The sequence below is a fragment of the Zalophus californianus genome, chromosome 15 (assembly GCF_009762305.2).
Source record: "Zalophus californianus isolate mZalCal1 chromosome 15, mZalCal1.pri.v2, whole genome shotgun sequence".
Lineage (NCBI taxonomy): Eukaryota > Metazoa > Chordata > Mammalia > Carnivora > Otariidae > Zalophus > Zalophus californianus.
In genome coordinates this window covers 63309596-63328942 of record NC_045609.1, presented here as the reverse complement: position 1 = coordinate 63328942, position 19347 = coordinate 63309596, and positions in this window count along the sequence as shown.

Sequence of the window (19347 nt, the reverse complement as noted above, 5' to 3'; positions counted from 1 at the left end):
TGGGCAAGATGGGGGTTGTGACTTCTGAGAGTACCTCTGGACAGACACCCAGGAAAAGAGGAAACGTTTTAACAGAGGGAACAGGGCAAAGGGAAGCACAAGTGCCAAGGGGCCAAGATGTGTGCAGATGTGTGCTGAGCAGCTAGAGGGACTGAAGACAGCAGAGGGTTCACACCATGGAGGCAGGAGGGAGATCAGTCTAGAAGTCAAGTCAGATTGGGTCAGATCTCAGAGGAATTGCTGGAACAATGAGTATAAAATTTACATGTAGTTGTAAATCCATTCAGAACTTTAAAGTCTAGGAATGTCACAGTGAGGGGAAGGAAGGGTCTGTTTGCTGCAAAAGACCAGTCAAAAAGGTATCATGAGGTTGCAAATAGCTGGAGACCTGGGGTGACATAAGACTTCCCACAATATTCTGCTCAAAGTCAAGATTAGAAATAGTTGTTATGATCTCAGTCTGAACACCCTCCCCCCAAATACCAGAGCCATCACATGACTCATCAGCTTCAAGCCACTAATCAAAGTATAAAAACCAACCTCACACCAACGAAAATCAATTTCTGTTTTGCCCTTTGCTTCACAAATGGTCTAGATTTTCCAAGCACAGTAAAAGAAATAAGGTAACTTTTCCAATAAGATTATTTCATGCAAGAAACAGTCTCCTTTTCAATAAATAGTTTTAAACCATTCTCCCTGGTTTCTGAATTACACTACTCTCTGAAGATATATAAATATCAGGTAGCAGTTTTATTTCCTTTGAGTAGAGAGCTTTGGTTTAATAAAGAGGAGAGAGGCAGGGTGATAGACTTCTGGAGATGAAGCAAAATCTATTAGATCTTCTCAGCCATTTCACTGGGCCCGCCCAAGATTGCTCCCAGCTGCATTGACGTAGTCACTGCTGCTCAGTCTAGTCCAGTTTTAAATGACTTAAGGGTCGTATATTAAAGGCTCATGACCAGCTATAAAGAGGTGCTTCTTCCTGAGACACTAGCAGAGGCTTGGCTCTAATTGTAGATGGATGCTCACCCTACAAGAGGTCTGAGGGCACCTTGCTGCCCTTAGGCAGTACCACACCAGAGCTGTGGAAGTCACACTCATCTGGGCTATGGTCATCATCCAAGGAAAAGGACAAATGCCATGTGCATTTATCACAACCTGAGAGCAACCATGGGCTGTGCTGCTGACATAAAGAATTGCATTCTTCCTATCCATGGCAAGGAGATATGTCATTCTGTTCCTTTCTGAACCTGATTTGTATACAAGGAGGGAGGCATACCTCAAGCAGCTGGTCTTGGGATATAGGGTGGAGTGGTGCAGACATGGTCACCTCCTCCTCCTCCCCACTAAGAGTGACAATTGCAGGACTGGGAGCTCCAGAACTAGGAACATCCTGACTTGAACACCCTTAGCACCCCTTAGGTGCATAGGATGAAATGCTTTGAGTACAGTTTAACTATTTGAAAGCCTTGCTGGCCTGGTCCAGAGCTTAGAAATAGAGGAACAGGTAAAAAGAAATGGAGTGACTCAACCAAGGGACTAAAGGTCATCAGTAGTCTCAAAACAAGTCTTTAGAATTAACAATAATCAAAAGTCACTAGATTTAGCAAGCACTTACTACACACCAGACACATATATAATTTCTCCTTTTCTGGTATATACTTGGATACTATTATTATTTTACAGCTAGGGAAACTGAGGCTTAGGGCAGTTAATTCACTGCCCCCACCTTATTTCCATAGCTCTCTCCCCCTCCCTTCCAATCAGCAGAATTTGGGCCCCTCATTGGCTTGCTCTCATTACTCTGCACTTGGGTCACTGTGGTGTTGTCATCCCTTGCTGTGCATATATAGGAAGGCCTGGGATCTGGGCTGTGGGGTTTATTTACTGTAGGAGATATTAAGGGTCACACATCTGACTAATTCCATCAAGGTCTTCTTAATAGTAACTCCAGGAGTGATTTCTTCCAGCCTCGGGACCTGATACAGCCCCACATGTCTACTGACCCACTAGTTTGTTTTTACCCTCAGACTTTGCAAAATCTACAAGTGATGGCATTTGGCTTTTTACATCCCCAACTGGGAACTCAGGGACCAATTTCTGTCCTGCCTTTTTTAAGTGTGTGAGACATGATTCCAGGTACTTGTGGTAACGTTTTACTCCTGGTTTTATTTTCCTTCTTCTTTCATTACTTCTCCTGCCTCCACTTTCCTCACTTAAGATTATTTTTTCTCTCATTGACACTATGTGCATCTTTATAAGTTACCATAAGCAATTTTTGAAATGAGAGGAGATATAAACAAGTTTTAAAACACAGAAAGATCTGGAGGTGAATATAGAGGTGTGTATGCCTTGTGAAAATTCAAAACTTCATCCAGCTGTATACTATGAATTTGTTTATTAAGAAGCAGAATGGTGGAATACAGAGTTCTAAGAGCGCATCCTTCCACAGAAACATTTAAAAAAAAAAAATCAAGGAAAGGCTGTCAGAATCAACTTTGTCAGAACTTTGGAAAACAAGCCAAAGTTTACAGCAATCAAGTGAGCTCTGAAACAACTAAAAGGCAACTTTAAAATGATAAGAAAGCTTTGTGACTCTTTAGTTACCCTTTGACCCAGCCCCTCTGCACCTTGACAGTGATCTTGAAGACATTAGCCTGTGTTACCCATAGGGGACCCTGGTTCTGAGGGGGGGGTGGGGAGCAGGGCTTGTTCACATGGAACTGTGTTTGTCTGTTGTAAGGTACAGGGAGCTCCTGCAGGGCTGCTGCAAGCTGCGTGTCCTTGGTTAGCCTAACACAGAACCCAATCGGGGTAGAAAAGGCAGTGTGCATTCCTTAGAGATAGTGTGAAGCAAACGAGAAAATCTGAAGCCACCTAAGGCAAAAGGTTATAGTTGAGGCATACAATGTACCTAAAGCCAGGAAACTAAAGCTGAGGAAGAAGTTTCTTTGAGAAATTAGGGCATTCGAAAGTCCCCTTATATACTGGGGATTTAAGAAAGCCATGCATATATATGCTCAGGGTAGAATGCATGCCCAGAAAAGACCTGAGAAGACCTTACTTACACTTTCACCTGTGGCTGATCTCTAAGCTCAATGCAGGTAGGAAATGAAGGCTAAGACAAATTTTTAAATGGTCTAACTGAGCATAAAGGAATACTCCTGTACAGAACAAATCTCCATAGACTGGGACACATTTTTAATACTTGATTCTTTGAGGTTTGTTTCCTTTTTCTTCTCTCTCTCTCCCTCCCACCCTCTCTCTCACTCCTTCTCCTACTCCCTCTCTTTTTGGCTCCTAGAATTCAGGAAAATCTTTGTCAAAACACTAGTTGAACTCAAAAGGAATAGAAACATCAGACCACACATTAAAAGAATGTAAAAATAGTTTAGAAAAATTTCTAAGCAAATAAAGTCTACAGCAAGCAATAAAAATAAACTCTGAAGATGAATATGATTTACAGAGTTACCACATTATAATGTTCAATGTCCATTTTTCAACAAAAATTTAGGAGGTATGCAAAGAAAGAAGTATGCTCCATTCACACACATACACACACATGAATAGACACTGTCCCTGAGGATGTAAAGACGTTGGACTTACTAGACAAAGACTTTAAATAAACTGTTTTAAATATGTTCAAAGAGCTCAAGGAAACCAGGAGAATAACGTATGAATAAACAGAGAATATCCATAAAGAGACAGGAGTTATAAAAAGGAAGCAAGCAAATTCTGGAGCTGAAAAATCTAACAAATGAAAAACTTACTAGAGGGTTTCAATAGCATATTTTAGCAGGAAGAGGGGAAAAATCAGTGAATTTGAAGATAAGTCCATTGAAATTATTCAGTCTAAGGAAACAGGGGAAAACAAGAATGAAGACAAATGAACTTAGCCATAACCATAAAACTGTTAGAAGAAAACTTAGGAGCAAATCTTCATGACCTTGGATTGAGAAATGGATTCTTAACTCTGACAACAAGAGCACAACCAACCAAAGAAAAAATAGATTGGACTTCATCAAAATTAAAAACCTTTTTACCTCAAAGAACATCATCAAGAAAGCATAAAGACAAGCTACATGGTAGGGAAAAAATATTTGTGAATAATGTATCTGATAGCAGTCTGGTTGCCAGAATAGACAAAGAACTGTCAGAGCTCAATAACAGAAAGATGAACAACCCGATTTAAAAACAGGCAAAGGACATGAACAGACATTTCTCCAAAGAAGATATACAAATGGGGGCACCTGGGTGGCTCAGTCGTTAAGCATCTGCCTTCGGCTCAGGTCATGATCCCAGGATCCTGGGATCGAGCCCCACATCGGGCTCTCTGCTCAGTGGGCAGTCTGCTTCTCCCTCTCCCACTCCCCCTGCTTGTGTTCCCTCTCTTGCTGTCTCTCTCTCTGTCAAATAAATAAAATCTTTAAAAAAAAAAGAAGTACAAATGGCCAACAAGCACATGAAAGGATGAGCAACGTTATTAGCCTTTAGAGAAATACAAATAAAAGCCACAATGAGATACTACTTCATATCCACTTAGGATGACTATTAAAAAATATTACAAGTGTTGGTGAAGGTGTGGAGAAACTGGAACCTTCATACATTGCTGGTGGGAATGTAAAATATTCAGCTGCTGTGGTTCCTCAAACCACTAAATATAGCTACAATATTTACCAGCAATTCCATCCTAGGTACATACCCAAAATAATTGAAAACAGGTACTGAAATAAATATATGGACACACATGTTCATAGCAGCACAATATCCAAAAGGTTGAACCCCAAATGTTCTTCCACAGATTAATGGATTAAATGAATGGATATATATATTGGAAAATTAGGAATTCCAAATAAAGGAATGGAGTACTGATACATTCTATAACCAGGATGAAACTTGGAAATAGGCTAAATGAAAGAAGCCAGACACAGAAGTTCATACTGTATAAATTTCATTTATATGAAGTAGTCAGAAGAGGTGGTAAATCCACAGAAACAGCTTGGTGGTCACCAGGGGCTAGAGAGGAGAAGGAATTGGGAGGTAACTGCTCTCTTTTGGGGATGATGAAAATGTTTTAGAGGTGGTGGTTGTAAAATATTGTAAATGTCCTAAATTATTTAATTATTAACTAATTAATTTTATGTGATGTGACTTTCACCTCAATTAAAGAGGGAATAAATCAGGTAAACCAATAAAAAACAGTTTATTAAAAAACAAAGCTACCGAAAGTAGAAATCAAGTCCATTCATCTTCATGCACCCTCATCCCGTGATCTTTAGCACAGGCTGACACATAAAGACAATGAACGGTGTCTGCGTGGATGAAGGGATAATTTGAAGAAAAGCTATAAACTTTGGAGACTCAGAAGTCTCATAAGGTCTTTCTCACCTTTCATTCACCCTTTCTATTTGTCTGTTAAGATGTTTCCTTAGATTTTCTTTTTTCAACTATAAAAGCAGTACTCACTTGTTACTATAAGCCAAACAGACAAGTGTACTGAGTATTCCTACCACCTGCCCACCTCACCCCCCAACACTGCCACCCTACACTCTTCAAAAACACCAGGTTTCTGATATTAACAGATTGACAGTCTGGGATGTATCTTTCCACCATTTTCCTCATGCTCATTCAAATGTCCCCTGAATGATGTGTGCAATCCGTCTCTCAGTTATTATCCTGGTATTAGTATTCCAAGGATGAATTCCTCCTGGTGCTTTTATTCCTTCATCTTCTCTCCCGAGATGCTGGGGGCCAAGAGGGAATGATCAGGAGGCATTTTCCCCGGTCAAAGGAATGACACTTCCACTGCTACATGGATTGTCTAATTACACAAAGTAGGAGTTTGATTTGAAACTTGAAGTGAGAAAGCTTAAGTGGGTGAGACATTTGGCAACACCCATTCTCCCATCCCTAATAGAAGCTATCTGTTATTTTATAACCATTCCCACTTGTCAGCCTCCCAGCATGGATTTTATCCAAAAGCATTTCGACTTTTATCAATTCAAAGATAGATTTTCATCACTTTCTAATATTTACTTATTTCACTTACTGTCTGCCTCCCCCACTAACACGTTACCTCCACAGGGCAGAGATTTTAGTCTGTTCTGTTCAGTGCCATATGCCCAGCACCTAGCATACCTGCCTGGCACACAGTAGATGATCAAAAGTATTCATTGAAATAAATTCTACATCTCCTCTTATAAAGCTTACCTCCCTCTAGAAAAAGTTGGGGGGTATATACATCTGGAACATTTCCTCTTCTCTCCTTCCTGGTTTCCCTCAAACATTACAGCTAGCAAGGAGGGTGGGGGAGTTGATTGACCAACAAAGCTCAAGCTCCCAGCTTCTCACCTTGCTGGGTGCCAGTGAAGTTTAGAGAGGATAAGGCCCTCCATGCACATCATCCCTGGAGAATCAAAAAGGCCCTCCACGTGATCCCATTGGATTCTGAGGCCTTACTTTGGGAGAGGCAGAGAAGAGGATCACCATTTCAGAGAAAGACATCTGGGAGGTATCTGACTGTAAGGAGAGAGCTGAGACCAGAATCCATGGCTCCAACCACTTGTTCAGGATTATCTCCATCACCCAAGAGAAGACCCACTGCTCCCTCACAAGGTTGCATGTTAAAGCTCCGACAGTGTGTCCTATTTTTCTACCCCAGGGAGCAATGTCCCCAAACCTATTTTGAGATCAACAGAGTATAAAAGCAGAGGCTCAAGTTTATTTCAAAAAAGTACCAGTTGACCAGCTATTTTGTTAAACGCCCCTCAACTTGGGTTTGTCTGATGTTTTCTCTTGATTGGACTGAGGTTATATATTTTGGGCAAAAATACCATAGGAGTGGTATTTTTCCACAAAGTGAAGCTGTGCCCTCAGTGCTATATTCTTTGAAAGGGTCAAGGTCATAAAAGGCAAGGAAAGACTAAGGAATTGTTAGAGGCTGCAGAAGATGAAAGAGAAATAGCAACTAAATGCAATGTGGGATGCTTTAAAGGGTCCTGGAATAGACAAGGGACAGTAGTAATAGAACATCCAAAGCCTGTAGTTTTTGTTAATAGATCAGACCAGTGTTAATTTCCTCATTTTGACAATTGCTTATACTAATGGAAGTTGTTAACATTAGGGGACGCTTGGAGAAGGGTACAGGGAAACTGGACTATTCTGCAACTTTTTCTGTAAGTGTAAAATTAATTCAAAATAAAAGATTTTTAAAAGTGGTTGTTCCTTGTGGGAGCTTTCTCAGGCATTTCTTACAAGGCACTAATCCCATTCATGGGGCTCTGCCCTCTTGACCTCATCACTTCACAAAGACCCCCACCTCCTAATACCTTCACCTTGGAGTTAGGATTTCAATATATGAATTTTGAAGCATTCAGAGCATAGTACCAACAGCTTCTGTCCCTATTTCTTTCTGTAATCGATTAAATCCTGGACTCATCCTTATAGGTAGAAATGAAAAATAGGAATGATTTGGGTCCAACCTGACGTGAACTTGACTTTTGAGGTTCTGGACAATTGTAGGGAAGTAGCGTGAGGAACACGTTCATTTTGGGAACAGACCCAAGGATCCAGAGAAAGATTTTAGACTCTGCCTCACTTTTGTGCATATAATCATATAACCATGGATTTCAAAGGCCATTGAGCACACCCTTTAGTCCCCACTCCTCATCATGTCCAGGCTCTTTGGGTCGCTGAGCTAGAAAGGTGATAAGTGACATGCTCGGAGCCACCTCCCCTGAATGCTGAGAGGGGCCATTTTTCACTCAATCCCTTCAGTGTCTCTCAGCATGAGATACAACCAGCTACCTTGTTGCCCAACATAGCAGGGAAGGGTGGCTGTCCCACATCTGCTTAGCCCATATTTTTAATTGCTTAATAATAGTGAGTGGGCGCCTCTCCTCCCCTCCAACATAGCCGCGTGGGGGGCTTTGACATTCAGGGCCCGGTGCGTGGGCAGGAAACACAGATGAGGCTGGGAAATGTCAACCTCCTACAGCTTCTTTCCCCATTAATCACAGTGTCATATGACAGGGCGCACCTCCAGTGGGGAGCACTGGGCTGGCAGTCCCCAGAGCTCAGCCCCAGCTCCAGCTCTGGCCCCACTGTTCAATTAGCTGCATGATGTAGAGGAAGGGGCTCAGCCTCTGGGACAGTGATTGAAAGCACAGGCTCGGGATCCAGACCACCCAAGTCCACCCTTGACTCCTTCACTTGCCAATAGTGGGATCCCAAGTAAATGATTTAACCGACCCACACCACAATTCCCTCAACTGCAAAACAAGCAGGATGACACCTGAGCAGCCAGGTGGCTGGAAGGACGCAGAGCCGAGCACAGTGTGAGGTCTACATTAATAAGCGTTAGTTGCTGTTATTATCCCAATTCTAGTCACCTGATTCGATTGGCTATTTCCAAAGTTCCACAGGAAATATTTTCAAAGATGAATAACACATGGAATTTGCCCCTAGCTACCCAGTCTTATGAGGACGACAAACGCAGGCATAAAACATTTGGGGTACGGGGGGGGCACTGCCTGGGGCATGCCCTGTACCAGAGCAGGTGCAGGAACTGCATGCAGGCTCTGCCGGCATCCTCCCATGTAACCCTCACAACCGCCTGGTTGGCTTGATCCCATTGTACCAAGCAGGAGGCAGAGAAGTGAAGTAATTTGCCTTAGATCACATAGTTTGTGTCAAAGATGGGATGCAAACTCCAGTCTTAAGTCCCTCGCTCTTAAACTCCACGTCACCGGGGATTGGATGGGATTTAGGAAATGCCTCACAAAGGAAGTGGCATTTGAACAGATGAAGCCTCCACATTTTTATTATGGAAAGGCAGGATTTCTGGAGCATCTCCCAGCAATGAATCTTAGCAGCATGGGTGAGTTTTTTTAAACTCTGAGTCCTGGTTTCTTTGTTTCTGAATAATTATAGTGCCCACCATGGAGGTGACAGAAGGAGTGAGTGCGTTTATGGATGTGAAGTTCTTAATGGCATGTGGTACGTGGCAAGTGCGTAATAGATGTTGACTTGCCATCATCGTGTCATCTTCCTCGTCATTACCACAGTCCCCCGTGGGGGTTCAGTTCCCCTTGGCTGACAGGGCCACCTGTTGGTGAAAAGGGAACCTCTGTTTTCATAAGGGCTCTCAAGAGCATCCTAGCAATTCCCTGAAATGTGACAATCAGCCATTTGTTCCTTAGGTGACGTATTTGTTCTATGCCTGGGATCTCCGTGTGAACAGCAAAGCCACCAAGAGGAATGAATAACACAGACAATCCTGAAAGCACTGAGTTAGTCATTTGAGAGAGGAGTCCATGCCCAGGAAGGATAAATGAGAAGGTGAAGCAGAGGCAGAGATGAAAAAGGCCCCTACAAGTGGAGACCGCCTAGAAAGTAGGAAGAGTAGAGTGAGACGTCGTCTCCTTCACAATTCCACCGAGGGCTGACCTTTCTAGGTCTGCCAAGAGGCTGAGCCCCCTGCGCACGCCAGCTTTCAGGCAGGGATGGTACATGAGCTGGGCCCTCATTAGCATGTGCCGCTAGAGTTCCGAGGGGTGAGTGATGGCTCCCCCAGAACGGAGGCATGTTTGATGTAGGCTCGTCCGCCCCGCCATCCTTCACCGGGACCTGGGGCCAAGACTCACGTCCTCTGTCAGAGGCTCATCCAACACCCCGAGCTGGCCTCCACTGGAGTCCAATTTGTATATACTCTCTCCCTGAGAATGGCAGGCAATTTTTCAGGGCCTAGAGATGGGGAGACACACAGCAATGCTCCATTTTTCCTGGGAATAGCTTTGGGTCTGGGGTGAGGAGAAACTAAGACAAGGGAAAAGGAGGGGAGGACTCAGAAGGAATGTTATTAACCATGGATTTTTGCCTGTTTTCTGCCATTACTGCCTCCCTCCCCAGCCCTGTCTCAGGTTTTCCAGGCAAGATCACCTTTAAGAATGGTATATTATTCCATATCAGTTCGAGATTCTAGTCCATCACAAGAGACTGCTGCTCACCAGGAGAAAATAATGCCATGACGTGCAAGATCAGATTCATGAGAAATAAAATCCCCAAATCAAGATGAAACAGTTTGACTAGTTTAGTTTGAAGCTTTGTTTTGCCTCTCCTCCATTTTATCTCTCACTTGGGTTGCCTTGTCTTTAATTCAATTCATTAAGTCCCTATTGTGTGCCAAGGGCTGGGAGACCTGCAAGTGAGGGGTGAGGCGGAGTCCTGTGCCTAGAAGCCGGCCTACCAGTGGCAGGAACCAGGTGTGGGTGGCTCACTCTGCCCTGCGGCTTCCCCAGTCTCTGGCCCACAGGAGGGACCCCGCAATGCCTCTTCAGTGCTAAATTTCAATAGCGCCTTTCCCACAAAAAATGATGTAGAAACCAACAGGAGCGAAGTTTTCTTTTCTTTATCTAATCCATTCCAGGGGAATGTTTTCCTCACTTTTCATTAAAATTGGACGACAGCAGGATGCCTGGGTGGCTCAGTCGTTAAGCGTCTGCCTTCGGCTCAGGTCATGATCCCAGGGTCCTGGGACTGAGTCCCACATTGGGCTCCCTGCTCAGCGGGAAGCCTGCTTCTCCCTCTCCCACTCCCCCTGCTTGTGTTCCTGCTCTTGCTGTGTCTCTCTCTGTCAAATAAATAAATAAAATCTTTTAAAAAAAAATTGGACGACAGCAAAGATGTTACAAAAATTGACACCACACATCAGACGACATCACCACGGGTTTGTGTGGTACCAGCAGAGGGGATTCTGGCTTGAAGGCCACCAGTTAACGCTGTCTCTACCCTCAGGTTCCTGTATGACTGTGGAGCCCCTACAGCTCTGAGCCTGGTGTGTGTAGGGCTGGTTCTCCTGCCCCATCTATCAGGATACCAGAAGCAGCAGGAGCTCAAAGATGCTTTAAAACAGAGGTTCTGACCTGGGATCTGTGCAGTATGCTCTCAAAGCCTCAGGTTGAGGAAACAAAATGGCGGCCCCCAGATGTGGGTTTGGGGCCCACCCAGGGTTTTAAAGAAAATTGAATTCGTTGAATTTTAAAATAAAGAGATCTTACATTTTCAGCTGCTCTTAAAAAATAGAAAATCTGATAACACCAGAGCAGAAGCTCAATCTGAAAATAGTCTTCCGTAAGACTGGTTTGAAGAGTGGTTTGCGTCCTTTAGACTGAGTGTGGCCTCTGCAGGTCACCACACTTCTCACCACCATCAGCTTCCCTCTTTTTTTTTTTTTTTTTTAAGATTTTATTTATTTGACAGAGAGAGACACAGAGAGAGCAGGAACACAAGCAGGGGGAGTGGGAGAGGGAGAAGCAGGCTTCCTGCTGAGCAGGGAGCCCGATGCGGGGCTCGATCCCAGGACTCTGGGATTATGACCTGAGCCGAAGGCAGACACTTAACGACTGAGCCACCCAGCCGCCCTCAGCTTCCCTCTTTTAAGCCACCTCCCCCGACCGTGTAGGTGTCCGAGTGGGTAAAAAGTCTGGCCGGATGACCTAATGGCCCGCGGCAGTGTATGGCCACCACCGGCTAGGAATTTACACTGACGGGCAAAAGCTAGCCCCCATGAATTCAGAGGAAAGTGAACTCCAGGGTGTGGGGATGGGCAGGGGTCAAGGAAAGGAGTTAGAAATGTGTGTGGTCCTACTTGCAGTCCATGTGTAAACCGTTTTGGCCAGCGCAGGGGAGCTGGGGGAGTCAAGCAGGGAGTGGTAAGTTGAGCTCATACTGTTGGAACAAGGGCCCTGAAAGCCAAGTACTATTATTCTCAGCTGTTCATGCCACAAACTCTAGATACGATGTGGGGTTTAGGGACTAAGGCTGCCAAGCTCACCCCTACATGCATTTCCACCCCCCACCTTCACAACGAGTAGAGGGAGGGGTCTAGGCCTCAGGAAATACAGGGCTGTGTACCAGGTTCTAGAAACCGCCCTCCACCTTCACAAACTCGTCATCTGTACGTTTTCTAAAGTATCCAGAGGCATCCCACAAAGACCTTGCAGCAGCAGGGGGCAAACTTCTGGGTTGAATTCTCCCAAAGTAGCTCAGGGGGAATAACAGAAGAAAGAAAGAAGGGAATAAACCTCCTTTCGGCTTCATTAGAGCTCTTGCTTAACCAAGCTAAAAATAAAACTAATTGCTTTTGCTATTCTAATGTGAAAAATCAGTTTTTAAAGGATCAAATTTCTCTCCCTGGCTGGAGAAATCATTGAATCGGTAATAGACTGACTGCCAATGAATTATGAATGTCATAATCAAGCCTTCTTGGAAGGCCAAAGTCTTGGTTACAAATGGGCACTATAATTAGCATGATGCTGAAGCAGCCTAAAGCAGACTCCCTTTTGTTTTTTTTTCTTTTTTAAGACGGAAGAGGTGCTGCTCTTCTTCAGGTGTCTGGCTTATTCCAAACAATGCCTGTTCTCACCATTAGAGGAGACATGGAAAAGCATGGGACACCATCCCCTCCCCTCTAAAAAGCCCAGACAATTTCCCCCAACAGTGATGGGGAAAGTGCTTCTGTTTTCTTCATCTATTGCATGGAATTCTCGAAACTAAAGGTATTCTAGGACAGCAAGCAGCCTCTTTTCAAATACAAGAAGGCTGAGGTATGGGCAGGGCTCAGTCCCCTACACCTTAGTGGGAGTCAGTCTGATCCAGTCCTTGCACTTGAACAAATAGCTGAGCTCTGCAGGACCGCGGGTGAAGGATATGGGCATGCGCATCAGGGAGGAAAATGAGAAGAGAAGGGCAGCCTGGCAGTGAGGGGGATGGGAATAAAACTGCCTCTCTGAGCCAAGCCCCAGTCAGGAAGAGGTCCCCTCACAACACATTGACAACAAGAAAAGCCAATCTGGATCAACAGGGCGAATAATAACAACATCCTGCCAAGAAAGAATCTTCTCAGGAGGGATTACCTTACCTTGTTTTCTGGTTTTCTGGAGGATGGATCCATTTTAAGCAAAAAAAAAAAAAAAAAGAAGAAGAAGAAGAAGAAGATAAACAAAAGAAAAAGAAAAAAGCTAGGAGTTGCTGCTTTTCCCTCAAATCCTTTACCTTTGACTTGGCCTCTGAGATGGGATCCGTTCTAACCAGAAAGCCTTTTCACCAGAGCTAATTCCAAGAGCTTATCTTAGCGCAGCCCTGAAAATGGCCAGTTGGGAGAAGGAGCTCAGGGCTCTTGTTCCCTCAAGCTCACGATCGAAGTTTGAGCCCAGCTCCTCAATCTCTTGCCACTTGCCAAGCACCACCATATGGGCTTAATCAGTGGTTCTCAGCCCTGACTGCACATTAGATTCACCTGGGAGACTTTTCCATGTTGCTGCCCAGGTCATGTCCCAGACCAATTAAATGTAATATCTAGGAGTCACTCCAGGCATCACTATGGGTTAAACCTTTCTAGCGATTCTAATGTGCAGTCATGGTTGAGAACCACTAACTTAATCATCCCCTTCCAGCACCTGTTCTATGTCTTCCTGCCCCTCCTCTCAGTTCCCAGACCTGCGCTGAGGGGCTTTCGTAGGATGAGAGATTCCAGAGGCAGCAACGCTTTCATCTCTTAGGGTAGGCACCAGGTCCTGAGGCATCTGTGTATGGTCCCCAGGACAGCTTCCCCACAAACCCCAAATCATTCCATTAGAAAAGACCTTAAGGCACATCTTATCCAGGGTTGTGAATAGGATTCATCCTCAAGCCAGCTCTGTTGGACCAGAAGTCATTCTCTAGGACACTACATAAAGTTCTTCTCAACAGGACATGTTGAGAAAAAATGCCATCTTCAGTGATCAATGCCAACCAAGAAAGCAGGAGAGAGAAATGTTGGTACCAAAACTGAGCATTTGTCAAGCCTCAAAAAATTTCCTCATCTGGCTTATAGGAAAAAGAGAGCCATCGAAAAGAAGTGACATGGACATTAGCCAATTCAGTAAATCAACAAGTTAGCTTGAAAAATTTGGTCTGTGTCTAATACTCTAGAACCTAGCTACTCAAAGTGAGGTCCATAGAGCATCAGGATCAGTATCAGCTGGGAACTTGTTAGAAATGTAGGATCTCGGGCTCCACACAAGACATACTGGGTCCAATTATACCATTTAACAAGTGCCCCAGAAGATTCTACTTGACAATGAATTTTTAAAAGTCCTGTTGGAGAGAAGATGGGACAGAGATGGGAATCACAGCAGGGTCTGCCATGGTCCAGATGAGAAATACAAGGAAAACTCAGGAAAAGAACAATGTCAAGTAGCGTAAGAGCACAGAAATGTTGTCTGGTCCCAGAAAGGATGGATATCCATGTAAATGCAAGAGCCCAGAGGCTTTGGAGAGAAGGAGGTCTTTGGGCTGGGTGCTAAAGGATGGATGGAGTTTAAATAGGCAGAAAGGGCCCCTGCCACTGTCCAGCGGCTCTCCTCCTCTCACCTCTGGGAACCCTCTGTCACCTCTGTGCCTTAGCTCCAGATGTAGACCAATTGTTTCTGGTGGGAGTTTTCTCTCCCCAAGAGGCTTGGGAACTCTTTGAGGCCAGGGACAGTCTCCTCTCCCTGCCCTGTCTCCTGTACATATCCACACAGGACCAGGCCAGAATGATCACTCAAAACATTTTTGAATGAATAAATGAGTGACTGAATGAACAAGGAAAGACTAAAGCCAGACCTGTAAAACCACAGAGTCCAGCTCCCTTCCACCCCTCTTCATCACCACCACCCTAAATTGACCCAGTGAAATTTAGGCTTGTGCCCACAATTACCAGGACATGACTTTAAAAAAAGAAAACTTAATCTATTACCCCAAAATTCACCCATTTCATTGGCTGCTAACCAGTTAGGTTCCCTTTATTCTGAAGAGAACCCCATGCTCTGTGGCCTCAACATTCGTGGATGAATCCCAGTAAGAGTAGCAGAAATTAAAGCTTGAAGGAAGGGTGTCAGAAACCCTGCCTAAAATTTTATGGGGTGGGGTAACAGTCACTCTAGAGGGTCGATTCTCCCCTAGTCAAGATGTTCCCTCTTATTCAGCAGCATTCAAAGGCCCTGACCAGCCAGTCTGCAGACCCTCCCCACCTCCATCCCTTCCCACAAAATTAATATATGTGGAAGTACTTTGTAAAGAGTAAAGAGATGTGCAGTGTAAAGAATCATCATTGCTGTATGATGAGAAAACCTCAAATAGAATCTTAAGAGTCATAGATATTTTCTGTACATTTCAAATAGCCTTACATTTGTGAACTTTGCAAAAAAAAGAAAAAGAGAGAGAGAGTTATGAGCTCTGGGGTGATACTATCTGTTTTCAGATCCTGGCTCTGGCACATTTTAGTTGTGTGACCTTGAGCAGATTATTTAACTTCTCTATGCCTTGGGATCCTCATCAATAAAAGGAAGCTCATAATAATAACACCTATTTCACAAGAGTGCTCCAGGGATAAATGAGCTAATGCATATGTGAGTTCCTAGAACATACTACATATTCAATAAATGTTAGCAATTAGTATCTGCTTTTGGTTCCTGCCCACCTTACCCTCCAGAGCCCACCCAGCTATACACATCTCATTCTATGCCCACTCTGTGGATGCTGCCCCTGGTCGCCCAGATCCTCCCATGTACATCACCCAGACCTGGCATAAGGCAGCATCTCGTGCTTCAAAGAAAACAGTGCCCTCTGACATTTTACTCTTTATACCTACCATCCTCTTCAGGTATATCCTCAGGAAACTGGAAGGAGAGTATCTGATAAACTTATATGGAGTGTTACAGACTTATAGATGTCTATATTCTTTTAAAGTCACAGAATATCTGCTTTAAAAAGGAACCTGAAGATAGCAATGACCCAACAAAAAGGGACTAAACATTAGCAATGGAATTTCTGGCACAGTCCCAGATCAGGCAGGTAGGTGTTTTTTAAATAAATGAGGGGAGAAACCTGAATGCCCAACTTGGGGACGACCCTCCTCCTGCAATACCAGAGGACAAGTAGGCTCCAGAAGGAATTTCAAGGCAGATGTATGATTTGGTTAGTTCCCTACTCCTGAACTTAGAGTTCACCTTTGGGTGACAACATAAAGGAGCATCCCTGTCTCAGTCACCCCACCAACAAGTAGTCCTCCTACAGTTATAGACTGCAGATACCACCTCAGCCACGAAGGGTAAAATGCCCATTGGCATAGTGAGCTCCATGAGCTGACCCTCCCTGAGAAATCTTCAAGCACCAGCCAAATCTCCACCATTTTTGCACCTCTATCCAAGGAAAAGAGGCTCCCTCCGTGTGCAGGGGAACATGGTACTAACAGCAGGAAGGCTTAACAGTGTTGGCCCTGCTTTCTCTAGGGCAGACCACATGTGTAGGGGTAAGCCTTGGGGGAAAGAAAGGGATACAGGGATGGCTGGAGCAATGGGAGGCTGCCTCTAAGCAGGATCTCAGGCCCCACTCAAGGGTGGTTCAGGAGTCCAGAAAGAAGAGGGGAGAATTTATTTCCTATCTCTCCCTACTTGTTTGGCTACCTAGAGTTCTGACATCTCCTCGCTGCCCTACCCCATAACTGCACACACATGTGCCTTACACAACCAAGACAACAACCACAGTAGACACAACAAATACACCAGAGGGCGGCAGAAGCAGCTGTGGCCCCTGCGTGGTATGGATGTCACCTTTGTGGTGAAAAGGCGTGAGCAGGAAAGGACCAGCTGACCCAACTCTCTTTTTTCACAAAGTAAAAAGACACCGAGTCTCAGTAAGAGGCTCTCTCTTGCCTTAGATCACAGTAAGCCTGCAGCTGAGTTAGGACCAGACCCCAATTCTTTTTTACTCTCTCCTGCTGAGAACTCTTCTACTGGGTGACCTCACACAGGTCATTTCTGGTGGTGGCTGACAATAGGTACTGGAAGGATTTGGTGAGCCTGCACTTTGACAGTTCTTCCCTCATCTTGACTTGACGCTGAGGCTCTGGAGTCATGAAGCCTTGGTTATGTGTAGGTTCCCCATCTGTCTGGAAAGCATTACCAATGTGGTTCCTGCTATAATAATGCAGCCTTTGTCCCCTCCTCTGACAACGGGTGGGTTCTCATGGCGACATCTTCTCCCCAGAAGCAAAGGCTTATTTGCCATTTGGAGATGTTCCTGGTTGAAGAGCCTCTATTCCAACATCAATAGCATCTGAAACCTCTGGCCAGAACAGGGCTAGAAGTTCTTAGGGAAGATTCAAAATAGTCATACCTACCTTCAGAGGAGATATGGCATATAGGGGAGGAGACAGATCTCTAGGCCCTCAGCCTATCCAGAAATAGTAGCCAGAAGCCTCTCCGTCTCCCCATGCTTCCACACTCATTCCCTCTCCACGCTCTACAAAAATGCAAGACTGATCAGGGAAAAGAATCAGTGATGTTGGAAGAAAAACAATGGATTCTTATCTCAAAATAATGTCTCATTCACATCCCCTATTAGCACCAGCTACATTCTTGATGAATGTGTCACTTCTATGTGCTGCTCATTTTCTTTTCTACAGAACAGTACAGTCTTGTACTCAGGAGGGAGGTGAGGATGGAGAGGGTCGGGCTGAGAGAGTGAGCAAGAAGGAACTGCTGCAGTCCAGTTTTTAAATGCTACCGAAGAAACAAAAGGAGGGGTCTTCTTCAGACTAGAGGGACATGAGATGCAGAGGAAAGCTGGAATCTCCCTGCGGAGCTGGCTCTGGAAGAGACTAGATGATGTGAAAGCTGGGAGTGATGAAGAAGAATGTAGCTTAAAATCAGAAAGACCTTAGTCTGAAATCTAAGTCCTCCCCCTTATTTGCTGTGTATCTTAGACAAGGGTCTTAAATTGTATAGTGCTCAGTCTCCCCCACTTAAAATGGGATCATAATATTTGCCTCATGGGAATGTTATTAGGCTTCAATGAGCCACTGCGTGTCAACTACTTGGAATGCAACAGACATTCAGTAAATGGAAGCCAATTGTATAATGACTTTTCAGTTTTCCTTTAAGGGTTTTTAATCTCCCAAACCAAGAGTCAGCATGTTTTGCAGCAGTGACTTTCAAATCTTTTTAGGGAGCAAAATATTTTCCTCAAAATAAATCACACAGATAAAATTAGTCCCATCATCCCCTTCTCTCCCAAAGGGTCTCCTGACTGCCTCTGAACCCTTAGGGGCCTGTTGGTGCAGGATGAATCAGAAGACCTGAGTTCTAACGTCTGTCATGCCACTACCTCCCAGGAAGACCCTGGACCAGCTACTCTACATCTGGAGTCTCAGCTCTCTCACGGTTACATTGAGGAGCTTGGGGTGTGTGACCACTTATATGACATTCTGACTTCTATAACTTCAGGAAAACTCTGGTTACTGGATCTGATGATTGGCTTTTCTGTCTTTTCTCCACGCCTACCCCAACGGATCATGCTGAATGACTATGTATGGGTACTCCATGAGGTTGCTATAACCCCACCAGTAGGATGCAATTGCTTCTATTGTATGAAGCAATATCATCATGTGCTACCTTGGGCCACCCCGGGGCACTTGCATGCAGCAGAGTGGCACATGCTACAAATCAGTCATTCCCTAGGGTCCTGGGAATGAAGCTGTGGCTTTGGTCAGAGGGTGAAAGAAGCAAAAAGTGACATATCTACCTTAGTGCAAAAGACCCTGAAGTATCCTCCAAAATGGGAAGTCAGGAGCTGGAGTTTCATGGGATTTTAAAGACCACATCATTTCTCTTTAGAAGTAAATATCCTTAACCTCAGAACTACCTGTTATGAAAGGAGATGAACACTTACCAACCGCCTGAAGGCTTTAATTTGTGTCCAGAGAATGTATTAATAGGGGGCAAGTTGTCCGATCCTGAGCAAATGGCAGGAACTTGAGCAGCAAGCACGAGAAAGCAAATTCTTGAGGAGAGGGTAGACAGGCGAAGAGGGAGGGGAGGGGCCTGGCCCAGGACTTAAGGAGTTTAAGGAGTCAAGTGTAGGTCTGGGCAAGATGAATACCAAAATAAAAGCCAAAGATCTTGTCATTCCAGCAAAGCCTATCCGTCAAGATCTGCAGGCAAGGCAGAATGAGGCTTCATGAGAGGTTGAAAATCAAGTTGTAATTGTGAAAATATAGTTAAGGCATGGTATAGAAAGAGTCTGAACTCTTCCACGTCCTACCATTAGCATATACAAAACTCTGTTTTCTATATCTCCCCAGAAATGATAGCAGAATTGAGTGAAAACACATTTTAGAGTCCTTTGAAGACAATTAAATGTCTAACAAACATAAGATGCTATTTGGTAAGGTACTCGATTCAATCAGTGCTTGAGATCAGCATCAAGGTCAGCTGGCAGCTGAATTAACTGCTTTCTGGGTCTTCCTCCAGTGGGTAGGGTCTT